General features: G+C 50.3%; 1 long non-coding RNA gene across 1 annotated transcript; it reads left to right on the top strand.

Annotated features, from left to right (window-relative positions):
- Positions 1 to 5,760: 5,760 nt before the first annotated feature.
- Positions 5,761 to 10,546, top strand: LOC147650472 (uncharacterized). Its single transcript, XR_015276235.1, has 5 exons — positions 5,761 to 6,533; positions 6,628 to 6,861; positions 7,153 to 9,669; positions 9,764 to 9,997; positions 10,289 to 10,546. It is a non-coding gene; the product is annotated as an uncharacterized LOC147650472 (long non-coding RNA).
- The last annotated feature ends 10,999 nt before the right edge of the window (positions 10,547 to 21,545 follow it).

Raw genomic sequence — 21,545 nt, 5'->3', positions numbered from 1 at the left:
TTGTCCACTTCAGCCTGGGCCTGAACTCCTGGCGGTGATGTCACAGTGCACGCTCCAGCTAGAACTTCCAGCATCCAGCAACGGCCACAACACAACCCTTGGCTCCTTGTGCCAGCACGCTCTTCATTCACCCTGCTCCAAGCCTACCCCTGTCACCTTGTTGCCACCTGCTCCCTGATTCCCCCAGCAGTCCCCAAAGCTCCCCATCGCTTGGATTTTGCTCTCCATCCCTGCAGGATGTCTGCATTTGTTCCAAAAGAGGTATGGTACTATTCCACGGAGGCGGACACCCCGCAGCTGCCTGGCTGGGCTGGAGCTCTGTGGGACAGGCTGGGAAATTTTGCTACCTCTGCAGGCTGGCACAGACCGAGAGGAGGAGACGGACGTCGATACACAGACTGATAGAGAAGAAGCCATGGAAGTGGACGGAGAGGATACCGGAGAGGAAGAGATGGATGTGGATATGTACGAGACAGAGGAAGAGATGGAGGTGGAAACGAAAGATTATATTGAAGAGATGGATATTGATCTAAAAGACAAGGAGGAAGACATGGTCTTGGGATGAAGACCGATGCCAGCAGCAGAACAGGCAGGTGCTCCCCACAGGCAGAGTGGGGCCCCTGCTGCCAGCCTGGGGCCGGGCTGGGCACTCCCTGCTCAGGGACACGCTAGCCCATGCACTGGATTCTGCTGGCCATCCCTGGCCTGGCCTGGGCTTGCTGTGGGCCACACAAGCCCTGTTCCAGTGCCTGGGCCACAGCCCCCAGCCAGGCTCCCTTCTGGCAGCAGAGTCCCACTGGGCCAGTGTCCCAGCCCGGCAGCACATGGAACACCCTTCCGTGCCTGACTGCACTGACCGTGCTACTTGTTTTTCTTCCAGGACTTAGGGACATCACAGACACAGATGCCACCCTGCTGTACATACGTTTTACAGTTGTTGTGTTCAGGATAGAGGTTTTAGAGTTTGTTTAAGTTGCCTGTAAATACGTTTCATAGAGCTTTGTTAGAGCTGTTCTCAGGTAAATAGGTTCTATAGTTTGTTGTTGTTGTTGTTACCAATATTCTTACAGTGTAAATATGTGGTGTAGTTCATTCTTGTTCCTTTTCTTCTACAGATAAACAGTCTTTGATTTTCACACCCCAGTTCTCTTTGCATTTTCTTCGGGCACATTTGCAAAGCTGTGGGTTGTTTCGGGAACAATGTTTGCAGGACTCTAAAAAGAGTATCAAAACCGCTCTGCCACACTCTCAGCTGCTGCTGCTGCCCCAAAAAGCACTGGCTGGCTTTGCTCACACAATCACAGTTGTGGTGGCATTTCTACCGCACCACAGGACAGCGATGTTTTCCCTCTTCTCCTGGAAATACCTACAGCACTTGTGGGTAGCAAGGCAAACATGAGCCTCTTTTAGTGGCCCTTGAAATTGGACATGTGAAATGAGGCACACAAAGCCACAGGCCAGCTGAACCTGGCATCTCTGAATGGGTCTTTACATTCTTCCCAGGAAGATGAATGGCAATCACTATTTTGGCAGGGAGGAAAGTGCATCAGCTAGCAATTTGCTGTAGAAAATGTGCTTTCTGCTCCTCTCACAGCCAAAACTCCTACCCATTTCTTGGAAGTCCTTCTTAGATAAGGACCGTGTTCAACTGAGTGACAGTGAAGCCAAATGGCAATGCCGCAATCAATTGTCCTGTACACAATCTCCTTCATCCACGTGGAAGGTTACTCACGGGCACACAAGAGGAAGGAAGAAACCCAAATGCATCGTTGGACATAATAAAGTCAGACGTGTTGAGGGATGAAGAAATCTTGCAGAGATATGGAAAGCTGCCCTGAAAACCCAGTTCGGGGAGAGCCTGAGCTCTTTTGTGCTTGTAGGCCTGAAGATGCTCAGCAGCTTTCCCAGATGCTCAGCAGGCAGTAGGATTGTGCCTGAATCTGGCTCTGGAAATGCCAGTGCCTCAACTGAGAGCTGTGGCAATGATTTCCATTGCATGGAGAGGGGCCACAGTCCTGCAAGAGTCTTTCAGCAGAGCAAACAGCAGCCTGGAGGGTGGGCAATGCTGCATCTGGACCACTGCATGCTCATCCTTCACCACAATGCAGAGCTGCCATGGATCACTTTTTCCATTTCTCCTGTTGGATATGTTTTGGACAAGTTGTTCTAGGTGGCTTTGGATGGTGATCCAAGTAGGAAGCAGCCATTCGCCTGCTGTGATATCCTTACAACTAGTCCTAACTTCTCATTGCCTTTGGTTTGATTGGGGGTGTTTTATCTGTTTGTTTGATTGGTTTCTTTGGGTTGGTTTCTTTGTGTTTTTCTCTCTTTTGCTTGGAGTTTCTTTTCCTTTTTTAGAAATGACTGGTGAAGTTGGCACAAGCAAACTCCAGAAAACGTAAAGCAGGCTTGACTTTCCAGAAATTGCTTTTGGCTGGCTTTAGCTGCATTCCCCAGGATCACGATCAGCAGTAGATATTTGCAGGTTTTGCTCTGCATCCTCAGCCTGCCCAGGTGTTGTTCAGTGTTTCAGCAGTGGAGAAGACGATGGATATTTTGCTAAACCTCCTTTCAAACAACAAAACTTGGGTTAGCACGACAGAAAAGAAGAAAAGAAAATCTTCACCAGTTAGAACAGAGCCAGAGTCCCACCATTTCCCCCTCCACTTTTCTTTCTTTTCTACATTTAGAGGTAAAGCTTCCATCTCCAAAAGCTTCCATCTCTCACTTCCTGATGTAGCCATTTGCTACCCTTTAGCCTTGACTGCCACGCATCGGACTGCTGTCCGTGTGGGGCTGGGGATGCTCAGCCTGGAAAGAGAAGGGGGCTGGCGAGGCCTCCCTGCAGCTCTAGGAAAGATGGGCACAGAGAGGAGAAGCCTTTCAACTGCAGGAGTGAGCTTGAAGTTGGATCTAATGAAGCTGCTCTTTTCCACTCCGGCTGCTGGGGCACTGGCCCGGGCTGTGCACAGAGGCTGGGGATGCTCCATCCTTGGCAACATCCAAGGCCAGCTGGGAGCGGGGCTCTGAGCAACCTATTCTGGGCGAAGATTGCTCCGCTTGGAACAAGATGGTCTTTAGGGTCCCTTCCAAGCCCAAGCACCCAGGGATTCCGTCATTCATTCTACGGTCTCCGTTGTCCACTTCAGCCTGGGCCTGAACTCCTGGCGGTGATGTCACAGTGCACGCTCCAGCTAGAACTTCCAGCATCCAGCAACGGCCACAACACAACCCTTGGCTCCTTGTGCCAGCACGCTCTTCATTCACCCTGCTCCAAGCCTACCCCTGTCACCTTGTTGCCACCTGCTCCCTGATTCCCCCAGCAGTCCCCAAAGCTCCCCATCGCTTGGATTTTGCTCTCCATCCCTGCAGGATGTCTGCATTTGTTCCAAAAGAGGTATGGTACTATTCCACGGAGGCGGACACCCCGCAGCTGCCTGGCTGGGCTGGAGCTCTGTGGGACAGGGTGGGAAATTTTGCTACCTCTGCAGGCTGGCACAGACCGAGAGGAGGAGACGGACGTCGATACACAGACTGATAGAGAAGAAGCCATGGAAGTGGACGGAGAGGATACCGGAGAGGAAGAGATGGATGTGGATATGTACGAGACAGAGGAAGAGATGGAGGTGGAAACGAAAGATTATATTGAAGAGATGGATATTGATCTAAAAGACAAGGAGGAAGACATGGTCTTGGGATGAAGACCGATGCCAGCAGCAGAACAGGCAGGTGCTCCCCACAGGCAGAGTGGGGCCCCTGCTGCCAGCCTGGGGCCGGGCTGGGCACTTCTTGCTCAGGGACACGCTAGCCCATGCACTGGATTCTGCTGGCCATCCCTGGCCTGGCCTGGGCTTGCTGTGGGCCACACAAGCCCTGTTCCAGTGCCTGGGCCACAGCCCCCAGCCACGCTCCCTTCTGGCAGCAGAGTCCCACTGGGCCAGTGTCCCAGCCCGGCAGCACATGGAACACCCTTCCGTGCCTGACTGCACTGACCGTGCTACTTGTTTTTCTTCCAGGACTTAGGGACATCACAGACACAGATGCCACCCTGCTGTACATACGTTTTACAGTTGTTGTGTTCAGGATAGAAGTTTTAGAGTTTGTTTAAGTTGCCTGTAAATACGTTTCATAGAGCTTTGTTAGAGCTGTTCTCAGGTAAATAGGTTCTATAGTTTGTTGTTGTTGTTGTTACCAATATTCTTACAGTGTAAATATGTGGTGTTGTTCATTCTTGTTCCTTTTCTTCTACAGATAAACAGTCTTTGATTTTCACACCCCAGTTCTCTTTGCATTTTCTTCGGGCACATTTGCAAAGCTGTGGGTTGTTTCGGGAACAATGTTTGCAGGACTCTAAAAAGAGTATCAAAACCGCTCTGCCACACTCTCAGCTGCTGCTGCTGCCCCAAAAAGCACTGGCTGGCTTTGCTCACACAATCACAGTTGTGGTGGCATTTCTACCGCACCACAGGACAGCGATGTTTTCCCTCTTCTCCTGGAAATACCTACAGCACTTGTGGGTAGCAAGGCAAACATGAGCCTCTTTTAGTGGCCCTTGAAATTGGACATGTGAAATGAGGCACACAAAGCCACAGGCCAGCTGAACCTGGCATCTCTGAATGGGTCTTTACATTCTTCCCAGGAAGATGAATGGCAATCACTATTTTGGCAGGGAGGAAAGTGCATCAGCTAGCAATTTGCTGTAGAAAATGTGCTTTCTGCTCCTCTCACAGCCAAAACTCCTACCCATTTCTTGGAAGTCCTTCTTAGATAAGGACCGTGTTCAACTGAGTGACAGTGAAGCCAAATGGCAATGCCGCAATCAATTGTCCTGTACACAATCTCCTTCATCCACGTGGAAGGTTACTCACGGGCACACAAGAGGACGGAAGAAACCCAAATGCATCGTTGGACATAATAAAGTCAGACGTGTTGAGGGATGAAGAAATCTTGCAGAGATATGGAAAGCTGCCCTGAAAACCCAGTTCGGGGAGAGCCTGAGCTCTTTTGTGCTTCTAGGCCTGAAGATGCTCAGCAGCTTTCCCAGATGCTCAGCAGGCAGTAGGATTGTGCCTGAATCTGGCTCTGGAAATGCCAGTGCCTCAACTGAGAGCTGTGGCAATGATTTCCATTGCATGGAGAGGGGCCACAGTCCTGCAAGAGTCTTTCAGCAGAGCAAACAGCAGCCTGGAGGGTGGGCAATGCTGCATCTGGACCACTGCATGCTCATCCTTCACCACAATGCAGAGCTGCCATGGATCACTTTTTCCATTTCTCCTGTTGGATATGTTTTGGACAAGTTGTTCTAGGTGGCTTTGGATGGTGATCCAAGTAGGAAGCAGCCATTCGCCTGCTGTGATATCCTTACAACTAGTCCTAACTTCTCATTGCCTTTGGTTTGATTGGGGGTGTTTTATCTGTTTGTTTGATTGGTTTCTTTGGGTTGGTTTCTTTGTGTTTTTCTCTCTTTTGCTTGGAGTTTCTTTTCCTTTTTTAGAAATGACTGGTGAAGTTGGCACAACCAAACTCCAGAAAACGTAAAGCAGGCTTGACTTTCCAGAAATTGCTTTTGGCTGGCTTTAGCTGCATTCCCCAGGATCACGATCAGCAGTAGATATTTGCAGGTTTTGCTCTGCATCCTCAGCCTGCCCAGGTGTTGTTCAGTGTTTCAGCAGTGGAGAAGACGATGGATATTTTGCTAAACCTCCTTTCAAACAACAAAACTTGGGTTAGCACGACAGAAAAGAAGAAAAGAAAATCTTCACCAGTTAGAACAGAGCCAGAGTCCCACCATTTCCCCCTCCACTTTTCTTTCTTTTCTACATTTAGAGGTAAAGCTTCCATCTCCAAAAGCTTCCATCTCTCACTTCCTGATGTAGCCATTTGCTACCCTTTAGCCTTGACTGCCACGCATCGGACTGCTGTCCGTGTGGGGCTGGGGATGCTCAGCCTGGAAAGAGAAGGGGGCTGGCGAGGCCTCCCTGCAGCTCTAGGAAAGATGGGCACAGAGAGGAGAAGCCTTTCAACTGCAGGAGTGAGCTTGAAGTTGGATCTAATGAAGCTGCTCTTTTCCACTCCGGCTGCTGGGGCACTGGCCCGGGCTGTGCACAGAGGCTGGGGATGCTCCATCCTTGGCAACATCCAAGGCCAGCTGGGAGCGGGGCTCTGAGCAACCTATTCTGGGCGAAGATTGCTCCGCTTGGAACAAGATGGTCTTTAGGGTCCCTTCCAAGCCCAAGCACCCAGGGATTCCATCATTCATTCTACGGTCTCCGTTGTCCACTTCAGCCTGGGCCTGAACTCCTGGCGGTGATGTCACAGTGCACGCTCCAGCTAGAACTTCCAGCATCCAGCAACGGCCACAACACAACCCTTGGCTCCTTGTGCCAGCACGCTCTTCATTCACCCTGCTCCAAGCCTACCCCTGTCACCTTGTTGCCACCTGCTCCCTGATTCCCCCAGCAGTCCCCAAAGCTCCCCATCGCTTGGATTTTGCTCTCCATCCCTGCAGGATGTCTGCATTTGTTCCAAAAGAGGTATGGTACTATTCCACGGAGGCGGACACCCCGCAGCTGCCTGGCTGGGCTGGAGCTCTGTGGGACAGGCTGGGAAATTTTGCTACCTCTGCAGGCTGGCACAGACCGAGAGGAGGAGACGGACGTCGATACACAGACTGATAGAGAAGAAGCCATGGAAGTGGACGGAGAGGATACCGGAGAGGAAGAGATGGATGTGGATATGTACGAGACAGAGGAAGAGATGGAGGTGGAAACGAAAGATTATATTGAAGAGATGGATATTGATCTAAAAGACAAGGAGGAAGACATGGTCTTGGGATGAAGACCGATGCCAGCAGCAGAACAGGCAGGTGCTCCCCACAGGCAGAGTGGGGCCCCTGCTGCCAGCCTGGGGCCGGGCTGGGCACTCCCTGCTCAGGGACACGCTAGCCCATGCACTGGATTCTGCTGGCCATCCCTGGCCTGGCCTGGGCTTGCTGTGGGCCACACAAGCCCTGTTCCAGTGCCTGGGCCACAGCCCCCAGCCAGGCTCCCTTCTGGCAGCAGAGTCCCACTGGGCCAGTGTCCCAGCCCGGCAGCACATGGAACACCCTTCCGTGCCTGACTGCACTGACCGTGCTACTTGTTTTTCTTCCAGGACTTAGGGACATCACAGACACAGATGCCACCCTGCTGTACATACGTTTTACAGTTGTTGTGTTCAGGATAGAGGTTTTAGAGTTTGTTTAAGTTGCCTGTAAATACGTTTCATAGAGCTTTGTTAGAGCTGTTCTCAGGTAAATAGGTTCTATAGTTTGTTGTTGTTGTTGTTACCAATATTCTTACAGTGTAAATATGTGGTGTAGTTCATTCTTGTTCCTTTTCTTCTACAGATAAACAGTCTTTGATTTTCACACCCCAGTTCTCTTTGCATTTTCTTCGGGCACATTTGCAAAGCTGTGGGTTGTTTCGGGAACAATGTTTGCAGGACTCTAAAAAGAGTATCAAAACCGCTCTGCCACACTCTCAGCTGCTGCTGCTGCCCCAAAAAGCACTGGCTGGCTTTGCTCACACAATCACAGTTGTGGTGGCATTTCTACCGCACCACAGGACAGCGATGTTTTCCCTCTTCTCCTGGAAATACCTACAGCACTTGTGGGTAGCAAGGCAAACATGAGCCTCTTTTAGTGGCCCTTGAAATTGGACATGTGAAATGAGGCACACAAAGCCACAGGCCAGCTGAACCTGGCATCTCTGAATGGGTCTTTACATTCTTCCCAGGAAGATGAATGGCAATCACTATTTTGGCAGGGAGGAAAGTGCATCAGCTAGCAATTTGCTGTAGAAAATGTGCTTTCTGCTCCTCTCACAGCCAAAACTCCTACCCATTTCTTGGAAGTCCTTCTTAGATAAGGACCGTGTTCAACTGAGTGACAGTGAAGCCAAATGGCAATGCCGCAATCAATTGTCCTGTACACAATCTCCTTCATCCACGTGGAAGGTTACTCACGGGCACACAAGAGGAAGGAAGAAACCCAAATGCATCGTTGGACATAATAAAGTCAGACGTGTTGAGGGATGAAGAAATCTTGCAGAGATATGGAAAGCTGCCCTGAAAACCCAGTTCGGGGAGAGCCTGAGCTCTTTTGTGCTTGTAGGCCTGAAGATGCTCAGCAGCTTTCCCAGATGCTCAGCAGGCAGTAGGATTGTGCCTGAATCTGGCTCTGGAAATGCCAGTGCCTCAACTGAGAGCTGTGGCAATGATTTCCATTGCATGGAGAGGGGCCACAGTCCTGCAAGAGTCTTTCAGCAGAGCAAACAGCAGCCTGGAGGGTGGGCAATGCTGCATCTGGACCACTGCATGCTCATCCTTCACCACAATGCAGAGCTGCCATGGATCACTTTTTCCATTTCTGCTGTTGGATACGTTTTGGAGAAGTTGTTCTAGGTGGCTTTGGATGGTGATCCAAGTAGGAAGCAGCCATTCGCCTGCTGTGATATCCTTACAACTAGTCCTAACTTCTCATTGCCTTTGGTTTGATTGGGGGTGTTTTATCTGTTTGTTTGATTGGTTTCTTTGGGTTGGTTTCTTTGTGTTTTTCTCTCTTTTGCTTGGAGTTTCTTTTCCTTTTTTAGAAATGACTGGTGAAGTTGGCACAAGCAAACTCCAGAAAACGTAAAGCAGGCTTGACTTTCCAGAAATTGCTTTTGGCTGGCTTTAGCTGCATTCCCCAGGATCACGATCAGCAGTAGATATTTGCAGGTTTTGCTCTGCATCCTCAGCCTGCCCAGGTGTTGTTCAGTGTTTCAGCAGTGGAGAAGACGATGGATATTTTGCTAAACCTCCTTTCAAACAACAAAACTTGGGTTAGCACGACAGAAAAGAAGAAAAGAAAATCTTCACCAGTTAGAACAGAGCCAGAGTCCCACCATTTCCCCCTCCACTTTTCTTTCTTTTCTACATTTAGAGGTAAAGCTTCCATCTCCAAAAGCTTCCATCTCTCACTTCCTGATGTAGCCATTTGCTACCCTTTAGCCTTGACTGCCACGCATCGGACTGCTGTCCGTGTGGGGCTGGGGATGCTCAGCCTGGAAAGAGAAGGGGGCTGGCGAGGCCTCCCTGCAGCTCTAGGAAAGATGGGCACAGAGAGGAGAAGCCTTTCAACTGCAGGAGTGAGCTTGAAGTTGGATCTAATGAAGCTGCTCTTTTCCACTCCGGCTGCTGGGCCACTGGCCCGGGCTGTGCACAGAGGCTGGGGATGCTCCATCCTTGGCAACATCCAAGGCCAGCTGGGAGCGGGGCTCTGAGCAACCTATTCTGGGCGAAGATTGCTCCGCTTGGAACAAGATGGTCTTTAGGGTCCCTTCCAAGCCCAAGCACCCAGGGATTCCGTCATTCATTCTACGGTCTCCGTTGTCCACTTCAGCCTGGGCCTGAACTCCTGGCGGTGATGTCACAGTGCACGCTCCAGCTAGAACTTCCAGCATCCAGCAACGGCCACAACACAACCCTTGGCTCCTTGTGCCAGCACGCTCTTCATTCACCCTGCTCCAAGCCTACCCCTGTCACCTTGTTGCCACCTGCTCCCTGATTCCCCCAGCAGTCCCCAAAGCTCCCCATCGCTTGGATTTTGCTCTCCATCCCTGCAGGATGTCTGCATTTGTTCCAAAAGAGGTATGGTACTATTCCACGGAGGCGGACACCCCGCAGCTGCCTGGCTGGGCTGGAGCTCTGTGGGACAGGCTGGGAAATTTTGCTACCTCTGCAGGCTGGCACAGACCGAGAGGAGGAGACGGACGTCGATACACAGACTGATAGAGAAGAAGCCATGGAAGTGGACGGAGAGGATACCGGAGAGGAAGAGATGGATGTGGATATGTACGAGACAGAGGAAGAGATGGAGGTGGAAACGAAAGATTATATTGAAGAGATGGATATTGATCTAAAAGACAAGGAGGAAGACATGGTCTTGGGATGAAGACCGATGCCAGCAGCAGAACAGGCGGGTGCTCCCCACAGGCAGAGTGGGGCCCCTGCTGCCAGCCTGGGGCCGGGCTGGGCACTCCCTGCTCAGGGACACGCTAGCCCATGCACTGGATTCTGCTGGCCATCCCTGGCCTGGCCTGGGCTTGCTGTGGGCCACACAAGCCCTGTTCCAGTGCCTGGGCCACAGCCCCCAGCCAGGCTCCCTTCTGGCAGCAGAGTCCCACTGGGCCAGTGTCCCAGCCCGGCAGCACATGGAACACCCTTCCGTGCCTGACTGCACTGACCGTGCTACTTGTTTTTCTTCCAGGACTTAGGGACATCACAGACACAGATGCCACCCTGCTGTACATACGTTTTACAGTTGTTGTGTTCAGGATAGAGGTTTTAGAGTTTGTTTAAGTTGCCTGTAAATACGTTTCATAGAGCTTTGTTAGAGCTGTTCTCAGGTAAATAGGTTCTATAGTTTGTTGTTGTTGTTGTTACCAATATTCTTACAGTGTAAATATGTGGTGTAGTTCATTCTTGTTCCTTTTCTTCTACAGATAAACAGTCTTTGATTTTCACACCCCAGTTCTCTTTGCATTTTCTTCGGGCACATTTGCAAAGCTGTGGGTTGTTTCGGGAACAATGTTTGCAGGACTCTAAAAAGAGTATCAAAACCGCTCTGCCACACTCTCAGCTGCTGCTGCTGCCCCAAAAAGCACTGGCTGGCTTTGCTCACACAATCACAGTTGTGGTGGCATTTCTACCACACCACAGGACAGCGATGGTTTCCCTCTTCTCCTGGAAATACCTACAGCACTTGTGGGTAGCAAGGCAAACATGAGCCTCTTTTAGTGGCCCTTGAAATTGGACATGTGAAATGAGGCACACAAAGCCACAGGCCAGCTGAACCTGGCATCTCTGAATGGGTCTTTACATTCTTCCCAGGAAGATGAATGGCAATCACTATTTTGGCAGGGAGGAAAGTGCATCAGCTAGCAATTTGCTGTAGAAAATGTGCTTTCTGCTCCTCTCACAGCCAAAACTCCTACCCATTTCTTGGAAGTCCTTCTTAGATAAGGACCATGTTCAACTGAGTGACAGTGAAGCCAAATGGCAATGCCACAATCAATTGTCCTGTACACAATCTCCTTCATCCACGTGGAAGGTTACTCACGGGCACACAAGAGGACGGAAGAAACCCAAATGCATCGTTGGACATAATAAAGTCAGACGTGTTGAGGGATGAAGAAATCTTGCAGAGATATGGAAAGCTGCCCTGAAAACCCAGTTCGGGGAGAGCCTGAGCTCTTCTGTGCTTCTAGGCCTGAAGATGCTCAGCAGCTTTCCCAGATGCTCAGCAGGCAGTAGGATTGTGCCTGAATCTGGCTCTGGAAATGCCAGTGCCTCAACTGAGAGCTGTGGCAATGATTTCCATTGCATGGAGAGGGGCCACAGTCCTGCAAGAGTCTTTCAGCAGAGCAAACAGCAGCCTGGAGGGTGGGCAATGCTGCATCTGGACCACTGCATGCTCATCCTTCACCACAATGCAGAGCTGCCATGGATCACTTTTTCCATTTCTGCTGTTGGATATGTTTTGGAGAAGTTGTTCTAGGTGGCTTTGGATGGTGATCCAAGTAGGAAGCAGCCATTCGCCTGCTGTGATATCCTTACAACTAGTCCTAACTTCTCATTGCCTTTGGTTTGATTGGGGGTGTTTTATCTGTTTGTTTGATTGGTTTCTTTGGGTTGGTTTCTTTGTGTTTTTCTCTGTTTTGCTTGGAGTTTCTTTTCCTTTTTTAGAAATGACTGGTGAAGTTGGCACAAGCAAACTCCAGAAAACGTAAAGCAGGCTTGACTTTCCAGAAATTGCTTTTGGCTGGCTTTAGCTGCATTCCCCAGGATCACGATCAGCAGTAGATATTTGCAGGTTTTGCTCTGCATCCTCAGCCTGCCCAGGTGTTGTTCAGTGTTTCAGCAGTGGAGAAGACGATGGATATTTTGCTAAACCTCCTTTCAAATAACAAAACTTGGGTTAGCACGACAGAAAAGAAGAAAAGAAAATCTTCGCCAGTTAGAACAGAGCCAGAGTCCCACCATTTCCCCCTCCACTTTTCTTTCTTTTCTACATTTAGAGGTAAAGCTTCCATCTCCAAAAGCTTCCATCTCTCACTTCCTGATGTAGCCATTTGCTACCCTTTAGCCTTGACTGCCACGCATCGGACTGCTGTCCGTGTGGGGCGGGGGTTGCTCAGCCTGGAAAGAGAAGGGGGCTGACGAGGCCTCCCTGCAGCTCTAGGAAAGATGGGCACAGGGAGGAGAAGCCTTTCAACTGCAGGAGTGAGCTTGAAGTTGGATCTAATGAAGCTGCTCTTTTCCACTCCGGCTGCTGGGGCACTGGCCCGGGCTGTGCACAGAGGCTGGGGATGCTCCATCCTTGGCAACATCCAAGGCCAGCTGGGAGCGGGGCTCTGAGCAACCTATTCTGGGCGAAGATTGCTCCGCTTGGAACAAGATGGTCTTTAGGGTCCCTTCCAAGCCCAAGCACCCAGGGATTCCGTCATTCATTCTACGGTCTCCGTTGTCCACTTCAGCCTGGGCCTGAACTCCTGGCGGTGATGTCACAGTGCACGCTCCAGCTAGAACTTCCAGCATCCAGCAACGGCCACAACACAACCCTTGGCTCCTTGTGCCAGCACGCTCTTCATTCACCCTGCTCCAAGCCTACCCCTGTCACCTTGTTGCCACCTGCTCCCTGATTCCCCCAGCAGTCCCCAAAGCTCCCCATCGCTTGGATTTTGCTCTCCATCCCTGCAGGATGTCTGCATTTGTTCCAAAAGAGGTATGGTACTATTCCACGGAGGCGGACACCCCGCAGCTGCCTGGCTGGGCTGGAGCTCTGTGGGACAGGGTGGGAAATTTTGCTACCTCTGCAGGCTGGCACAGACCGAGAGGAGGAGACGGACGTCGATACACAGACTGATAGAGAAGAAGCCATGGAAGTGGACGGAGAGGATACCGGAGAGGAAGAGATGGATGTGGATATGTACGAGACAGAGGAAGAGATGGAGGTGGAAACGAAAGATTATATTGAAGAGATGGATATTGATCTAAAAGACAAGGAGGAAGACATGGTCTTGGGATGAAGACCGATGCCAGCAGCAGAACAGGCAGGTGCTCCCCACAGGCAGAGTGGGGCCCCTGCTGCCAGCCTGGGGCCGGGCTGGGCACTTCCTGCTCAGGGACACGCTAGCCCATGCACTGGATTCTGCTGGCCATCCCTGGCCTGGCCTGGGCTTGCTGTGGGCCACACAAGCCCTGTTCCAGTGCCTGGGCCACAGCCCCCAGCCAGGCTCCCTTCTGGCAGCAGAGTCCCACTGGGCCAGTGTCCCAGCCCGGCAGCACATGGAACACCCTTCCGTGCCTGACTGCACTGACCGTGCTACTTGTTTTTCTTCCAGGACTTAGGGACATCACAGACACAGATGCCACCCTGCTGTACATACGTTTTACAGTTGTTGTGTTCAGGATAGAAGTTTTAGAGTTTGTTTAAGTTGCCTGTAAATACGTTTCATAGAGCTTTGTTAGAGCTGTTCTCAGGTAAATAGGTTCTATAGTTTGTTGTTGTTGTTGTTACCAATATTCTTACAGTGTAAATATGTGGTGTAGTTCATTCTTGTTCCTTTTCTTCTACAGATAAACAGTCTTTGATTTTCACACCCCAGTTCTCTTTGCATTTTCTTCGGGCACATTTGCAAAGCTGTGGGTTGTTTCTGGAACAACGTTTGCAGGACTCTAAAAAGAGTATCAAAACCGCTCTGCCACACTCTCAGCTGCTGCTGCTGCCCCAAAAAGCACTGGCTGGCTTTGCTCACACAATCACAGTTGTGGTGGCATTTCTACCACACCACAGGACAGCGATGTTTTCCCTCTTCTCCTGGAAATACCTACAGCACTTGTGGGTAGCAAGGCAAACATGAGCCTCTTTTAGTGGCCCTTGAAATTGGACATGTGAAATGAGGCACACAAAGCCACAGGCCAGCTGAACCTGGCATCTCTGAATGGGTCTTTACATTCTTCCCAGGAAGATGAATGGCAATCACTATTTTGGCAGGGAGGAAAGTGCATCAGCTAGCAATTTGCTGTAGAAAATGTGCTTTCTGCTCCTCTCACAGCCAAAACTCCTACCCATTTCTTGGAAGTCCTTCTTAGATAAGGACCGTGTTCAACTGAGTGACAGTGAAGCCAAATGGCAATGCCACAATCAATTGTCCTGTACACAATCTCCTTCATCCACGTGGAAGGTTACTCACGGGCACACAAGAGGACGGAAGAAACCCAAATGCATCGTTGGACATAATAAAGTCAGACGTGTTGAGGGATGAAGAAATCTTGCAGAGATATGGAAAGCTGCCCTGAAAACCCAGTTCGGGGAGAGCCTGAGCTCTTTTGTGCTTCTAGGCCTGAAGATGCTCAGCAGCTTTCCCAGATGCTCAGCAGGCAGTAGGATTGTGCCTGAATCTGGCTCTGGAAATGCCAGTGCCTCAACTGAGAGCTGTGGCAATGATTTCCATTGCATGGAGAGGGGCCACAGTCCTGCAAGAGTCTTTCAGCAGAGCAAACAGCAGCCTGGAGGGTGGGCAATGCTGCATCTGGACCACTGCATGCTCATCCTTCACCACAATGCAGAGCTGCCATGGATCACTTTTTCCATTTCTGCTGTTGGATATGTTTTGGAGAAGTTGTTCTAGGTGGCTTTGGATGGTGATCCAAGTAGGAAGCAGCCATTCGCCTGCTGTGATATCCTTACAACTAGTCCTAACTTCTCATTGCCTTTGGTTTGATTGGGGGTGTTTTATCTGTTTGTTTGATTGGTTTCTTTGGGTTGGTTTCTTTGTGTTTTTCTCTCTTTTGCTTGGAGTTTCTTTTCCTTTTTTAGAAATGACTGGTGAAGTTGGCACAACCAAACTCCAGAAAACGTAAAGCAGGCTTGACTTTCCAGAAATTGCTTTTGGCTGGCTTTAGCTGCATTCCCCAGGATCACGATCAGCAGTAGATATTTGCAGGTTTTGCTCTGCATCCTCAGCCTGCCCAGGTGTTGTTCAGTGTTTCAGCAGTGGAGAAGACGATGGATATTTTGCTAAACCTCCTTTCAAACAACAAAACTTGGGTTAGCACGACAGAAAAGAAGAAAAGAAAATCTTCGCCAGTTAGAACAGAGCCAGAGTCCCACCATTTCCCCCTCCACTTTTCTTTCTTTTCTACTTTTAGAGGTAAAGCTTCCATCTCCAAAAGCTTCCATCTCTCACTTCCTGATGTAGCCATTTGCTACCCTTTAGCCTTGACTGCCACGCATCGGACTGCTGTCCGTGTGGGGCTGGGGATGCTCAGCCTGGAAAGAGAAGGGGGCTGGCAAGGCCTCCCTGCAGCTCTAGGAAAGATGGGCACAGAGAGGAGAAGCCTTTCAACTGCAGGAGTGAGCTTGAAGTTGGATCTAATGAAGCTGCTCTTTTCCACTCCGGCTGCTGGGCCACTGGCCCGGGCTGTGCACAGAGGCTGGGGATGCTCCATCCTTGGCAACATCCAAGGCCAGCTGGGAGCGGGGCTCTGAGCAACCTATTCTGGGCGAAGATTGCTCCGCTTGGAACAAGATGGTCTTTAGGGTCCCTTCCAAGCCCAAGCACCCAGGGATTCCGTCATTCATTCTACGGTCTCCGTTGTCCACTTCAGCCTGGGCCTGAACTCCTGGCGGTGATGTCACAGTGCACGCTCCAGCTAGAACTTCCAGCATCCAGCAACGGCCACAACACAACCCTTGGCTCCTTGTGCCAGCACGCTCTTCATTCACCCTGCTCCAAGCCTACCCCTGTCACCTTGTTGCCACCTGCTCCCTGATTCCCCCAGCAGTCCCCAAAGCTCCCCATCGCTTGGATTTTGCTCTCCATCCCTGCAGGATGTCTGCATTTGTTCCAAAAGAGCTATGGTACTATTCCACGGAGGCGGACACCCCGCAGCTGCCTGGCTGGGCTGGAGCTCTGTGGGACAGGCTGGGAAATTTTGCTACCTCTGCAGGCTGGCACAGACCGAGAGGAGGAGACGGACGTCGATACACAGACTGATAGAGAAGAAGCCATGGAAGTGGACGGAGAGGATACCGGAGAGGAAGAGATAGATGTGGATATGTACGAGACAGAGGAAGAGATGGAGGTGGAAACGAAAGATTATATTGAAGAGATGGATATTGATCTAAAAGACAAGGAGGAAGACATGGTCTTGGGATGAAGACCGATGCCAGCAGCAGAACAGGCAGGTGCTCCCCACAGGCAGAGTGGGGCCCCTGCTGCCAGCCTGGGGCCGGGCTGGGCACTCCCTGCTCAGGGACACGCTAGCCCATGCACTGGATTCTGCTGGCCATCCCTGGCCTGGCCTGGGCTTGCTGTGGGCCACACAAGCCCTGTTCCAGTGCCTGGGCCACAGCCCCCAGCCAGGCTCCCTTCTGGCAGCAGAGTCCCACTGGGCCAGTGTCCCAGCCCGGCAGCACATGGAACACCCTTCCGTGCCTGACTGCACTGACCGTGCTACTTGTTTTTCTTCCAGGACTTAGGGACATCACAGACACAGATGCCACCCTGCTGTACATACGTTTTACAGTTGTTGTGTTCAGGATAGAAGTTTTAGAGTTTGTTTAAGTTGCCTGTAAATACGTTTCATAGAGTTTTGTTAGAGCTGTTCTCAGGTAAATAGGTTCTATAGTTTGTTGTTGTTGTTGTTACCAATATTCTTACAGTGTAAATATGTGGTGTAGTTCATTCTTGTTCCTTTTCTTCTACAGATAAACAGTCTTTGATTTTCACACCCCAGTTCTCTTTGCATTTTCTTCGGGCACATTTGCAAAGCTGTAGGTTGTTTCGGGAACAATGTTTGCAGGACTCTAAAAAGAGTATCAAAACCGCTCTGCCACACTCTCAGCTGCTGCTGCTGCCCCAAAAAGCACTGGCTGGCTTTGCTCACACAATCACAGTTGTGGTGGCATTTCTACCACACCACAGGACAGCGATGTTTTCCCTCTTCTCCTGGAAATACCTACAGCACTTGTGGGTAGCAAGGCAAACATGAGCCTCTTTTAGTGGCCCTTGAAATTGGACATGTGAAATGAGGCACACAAAGCCACAGGCCAGCTGAACCTGGCATCTCTGAATGGGTCTTTACATTCTTCCCAGGAAGATGAATGGCAATCACTATTTTGGCAGGGAGGAAAGTGCATCAGCTAGCAATTTGCTGTAGAAAATGTGCTTTCTGCTCCTCTCACAGCCAAAACTCCTACCCATTTCTTGGAAGTCCTTCTTAGATAAGGACCGTGTTCAACTGAGTGACAGTGAAGCCAAATGGCAATGCCACAATCAATTGTCCTGTACACAATCTCCTTCATCCACGTGGAAGGTTACTCACGGGTACACAAGAGGACGGAAGAAACCCAAATGCATCGTTGGACATAATAAAGTCAGACGTGTTGAGGGATGAAGAAATCTTGCAGAGATATGGAAAGCTGCCCTGAAAACCCAGTTCGGGGAGAGCCTGAGCTCTTTTGTGCTTCTAGGCCTGAAGATGCTCAGCAGCTTTCCCAGATGCTCAGCAGGCAGTAGGATTGTGCCTGAATCTGGCTCTGGAAATGCCAGTGCCTCAACTGAGAGCTGTGGCAATGATTTCCATTGCATGGAGAGGGGCCACAGTCCTGCAAGAGTCTTTCAGCAGAGCAAACAGCAGCCTGGAGGGTGGGCAGTGCTGCATCTGGACCACTGTATGCTCATCCTTCACCACAATGCAGAGCTGCCATGGATCACTTTTTCCATTTCTCCTGTTGGATATGTTTTGGAGAAGTTGTTCTAGGTGGCTTTGGATGGTGATCCAAGTAGGAAGCAGCCATTCGCCTGCTGTGATATCCTTACAACTAGTCCTAACTTCTCATTGCCTTTGGTTTGATTGGGGGTGTTTTATCTGTTTGTTTGATTGGTTTCTTTGGGTTGGTTTCTTTGTGTTTTTCTCTCTTTTGCTTGGAGTTTCTTTTCCTTTTTTAGAAATGACTGGTGAAGTTGGCACAACCAAACTCCAGAAAACGTAAAGCAGGCTTGACTTTCCAGAAATTGCTTTTGGCTGGCTTTAGCTGCATTCCCCAGGATCACGATCAGCAGTAGATATTTGCAGGTTTTGCTCTGCATCCTCAGCCTGCCCAGGTGTTGTTCAGTGTTTCAGCAATGGAGAAGACGATGGATATTTTGCTAAACCTCCTTTCAAACAACAAAACTTGGGTTAGCACGACAGAAAAGAAGAGAAGAAAATCTTCGCCAGTTAGAACAGAGCCAGAGTCCCACCATTTCCCCCTCCACTTCTCTTTCTTTTCTACATTTAGAGGTAAAGCTTCCATCTCCAAAAGCTTCCATCTCTCACTTTCTGATGTAGCCATTTGCTACCCTTTAGCCTTGACTGCCACGCATCGGACTGCTGTCCGTGTGGGGCTGGGGATGCTCAGCCTGGAAAGAGAAGGGGGCTGGCGAGGCCTCCCTGCAGCTCTAGGAAAGATGGGCACAGAGAGGAGAAGCCTTTCAACTGCAGGAGTGAGCTTGAAGTTGGATCTAATGAAGCTGCTCTTTTCCACTCCGGCTGCTGGGGCACTGGCCCGGGCTGTGCACAGAGGCTGGGGATGCTCCATCCTTGGCAACATCCAAGGCCAGCTGGGAGCGGGGCTCTGAGCAACCTATTCTGGGCGAAGATTGCTCCGCTTGGAACAAGATGGTCTTTAGGGTCCCTTCCAAGCCCAAGCACCCAGGGATTCCGTCATTCATTCTACGGTCTCCGTTGTCCACTTCAGCCTGGGCCTGAACTCCTGGCGGTGATGTCACAGTGCACGCTCCAGCTAGAACTTCCAGCATCCAGCAACGGCCACAACACAACCCTTGGCTCCTTGTGCCAGCACGCTCTTCATTCACCCTGCTCCAAGCCTACCCCTGTCACCTTGTTGCCACCTGCTCCCTGATTCCCCCAGCAGTCCCCAAAGCTCCCCATCGCTTGGATTTTGCTCTCCATCCCTGCAGGATGTCTGCATTTGTTCCAAAAGAGGTATGGTACTATTCCACGGAGGCGGACACCCCGCAGCTGCCTGGCTGGGCTGGAGCTCTGTGGGACAGGCTGGGAAATTTTGCTACCTCTGCAGGCTGGCACAGACGGAGAGGAGGAGACGGACGTCGATACACAGACTGATAGAGAAGAAGCCATGGAAGTGGACGGAGAGGATACCGGAGAGGAAGAGATGGATGTGGGTATGTACGAGACAGAGGAAGAGATGGAGGTGGAAACGAAAGATTATATTGAAGAGATGGATATTGATCTAAAAGACAAGGAGGAAGACATGGTCTTGGGATGAAGACCGATGCCAGCAGCAGAACAGGCAGGTGCTCCCCACAGGCAGAGTGGGGCCCCTGCTGCCAGCCTGGGGCCGGGCTGGGCACTTCCTGCTCAGGGACACGCTAGCCCATGCACTGGATTCTGCTGGCCATCCCTGGCCTGGCCTGGGCTTGCTGTGGGCCACACAAGCCCTGTTCCAGTGCCTGGGCCACAGCCCCCAGCCAGGCTCCCTTCTGGCAGCAGAGTCCCACTGGGCCAGTGTCCCAGCCCGGCAGCACATGGAACACCCTTCCGTGCCTGACTGCACTGACCGTGCTACTTGTTTTTCTTCCAGGACTTAGGGACATCACAGACACAGATGCCACCCTGCTGTACATACGTTTTACAGTTGTTGTGTTCAGGATAGAAGTTTTAGAGTTTGTTTAAGTTGCCTGTAAATACGTTTCATAGAGCTTTGTTAGAGCTGTTCTCAGGTAAATAGGTTCTATAGTTTGTTGTTGTTGTTGTTACCAATATTCTTACAGTGTAAATATGTGGTGTAGTTCATTCTTGTTCCTTTTCTTCTACAGATAAACAGTCTTTGATTTTCACACCCCAGTTCTCTTTGCATTTTCTTCGGGCACATTTGCAAAGCTGTAGGTTGTTTCGGGAACAATGTTTGCAGGACTCTAAAAAGAGTATCAAAACCGCTCTGCCACACTCTCAGCTGCTGCTGCTGCCCCAAAAAGCACTGGCTGGCTTTGCTCACACAATCACAGTTGTGGTGGCATTTCTACCACACCACAGGACAGCGATGTTTTCCCTCTTCTCCTGGAAATACCTACAGCACTTGTGGGTAGCAAGGCAAACATGAGCCTCTTTTAGTGGCCCTTGAAATTGGACATGTGAAATGAGGCACACAAAGCCACAGGCCAGCTGAACCTGGCATCTCTGAATGGGTCTTTACATTCTTCCCAGGAAGATGAATGGCAATCACTATTTTGGCAGGGAGGAAAGTGCATCAGCTAGCAATTTGCTGTAGAAAATGTGCTTTCTGCTCCTCTCACAGCCAAAACTCCTACCCATTTCTTGGAAGTCCTTCTTAGATAAGGACCGTGTTCAACTGAGTGACAGTGAAGCCAAATGGCAATGCCGCAATCAATTGTCCTGTACACAATCTCCTTCATCCACGTGGAAGGTTACTCACGGGTACACAAGAGGACGGAAGAAACCCAAATGCATCGTTGGACATAATAAAGTCAGACGTGTTGAGGGATGAAGAAATCTTGCAGAGATATGGAAAGCTGCCCTGAAAACCCAGTTCGGGGAGAGCCTGAGCTCTTTTGTGCTTCTAGGCCTGAAGATGCTCAGCAGCTTTCCCAGATGCTCAGCAGGCAGTAGGATTGTGCCTGAATCTGGCTCTGGAAATGCCAGTGCCTCAACTGAGAGCTGTGGCAATGATTTCCATTGCATGGAGAGGGGCCACAGTCCTGCAAGAGTCTTTCAGCAGAGCAAACAGCAGCCTGGAGGGTGGGCAGTGCTGCATCTGGACCACTGTATGCTCATCCTTCACCACAATGCAGAGCTGCCATGGATCACTTTTTCCATTTCTCCTGTTGGATATGTTTTGGAGAAGTTGTTCTAGGTGGCTTTGGATGGTGATCCAAGTAGGAAGCAGCCATTCGCCTGCTGTGATATCCTTACAACTAGTCCTAACTTCTCATTGCCTTTGGTTTGATTGGGGGTGTTTTATCTGTTTGTTTGATTGGTTTCTTTGGGTTGGTTTCTTTGTGTTTTTCTCTCTTTTGCTTGGAGTTTCTTTTCCTTTTTTAGAAATGACTGGTGAAGTTGGCACAACCAAACTCCAGAAAACGTAAAGCAGGCTTGACTTTCCAGAAATTGCTTTTGGCTGGCTTTAGCTGCATTCCCCAGGATCACGATCAGCAGTAGATATTTGCAGGTTTTGCTCTGCATCCTCAGCCTGCCCAGGTGTTGTTCAGTGTTTCAGCAATGGAGAAGACGATGGATATTTTGCTAAACCTCCTTTCAAACAACAAAACTTGGGTTAGCACGACAGAAAAGAAGAGAAGAAAATCTTCGCCAGTTAGAACAGAGCCAGAGTCCCACCATTTCCCCCTCCACTTCTCTTTCTTTTCTACATTTAGAGGTAAAGCTTCCATCTCCAAAAGCTTCCATCTCTCACT

Source organism: Cyanistes caeruleus, chromosome 14 (genome assembly GCF_971803275.1).
Source record: "Cyanistes caeruleus chromosome 14, bCyaCae1.hap1.1, whole genome shotgun sequence".
Classification (NCBI taxonomy): Eukaryota; Metazoa; Chordata; class Aves; order Passeriformes; family Paridae; genus Cyanistes; species Cyanistes caeruleus.
The sequence above is the reverse complement of the archived record's forward strand: the minus strand, read 5'-3'. Positions and strand labels throughout refer to the sequence as shown.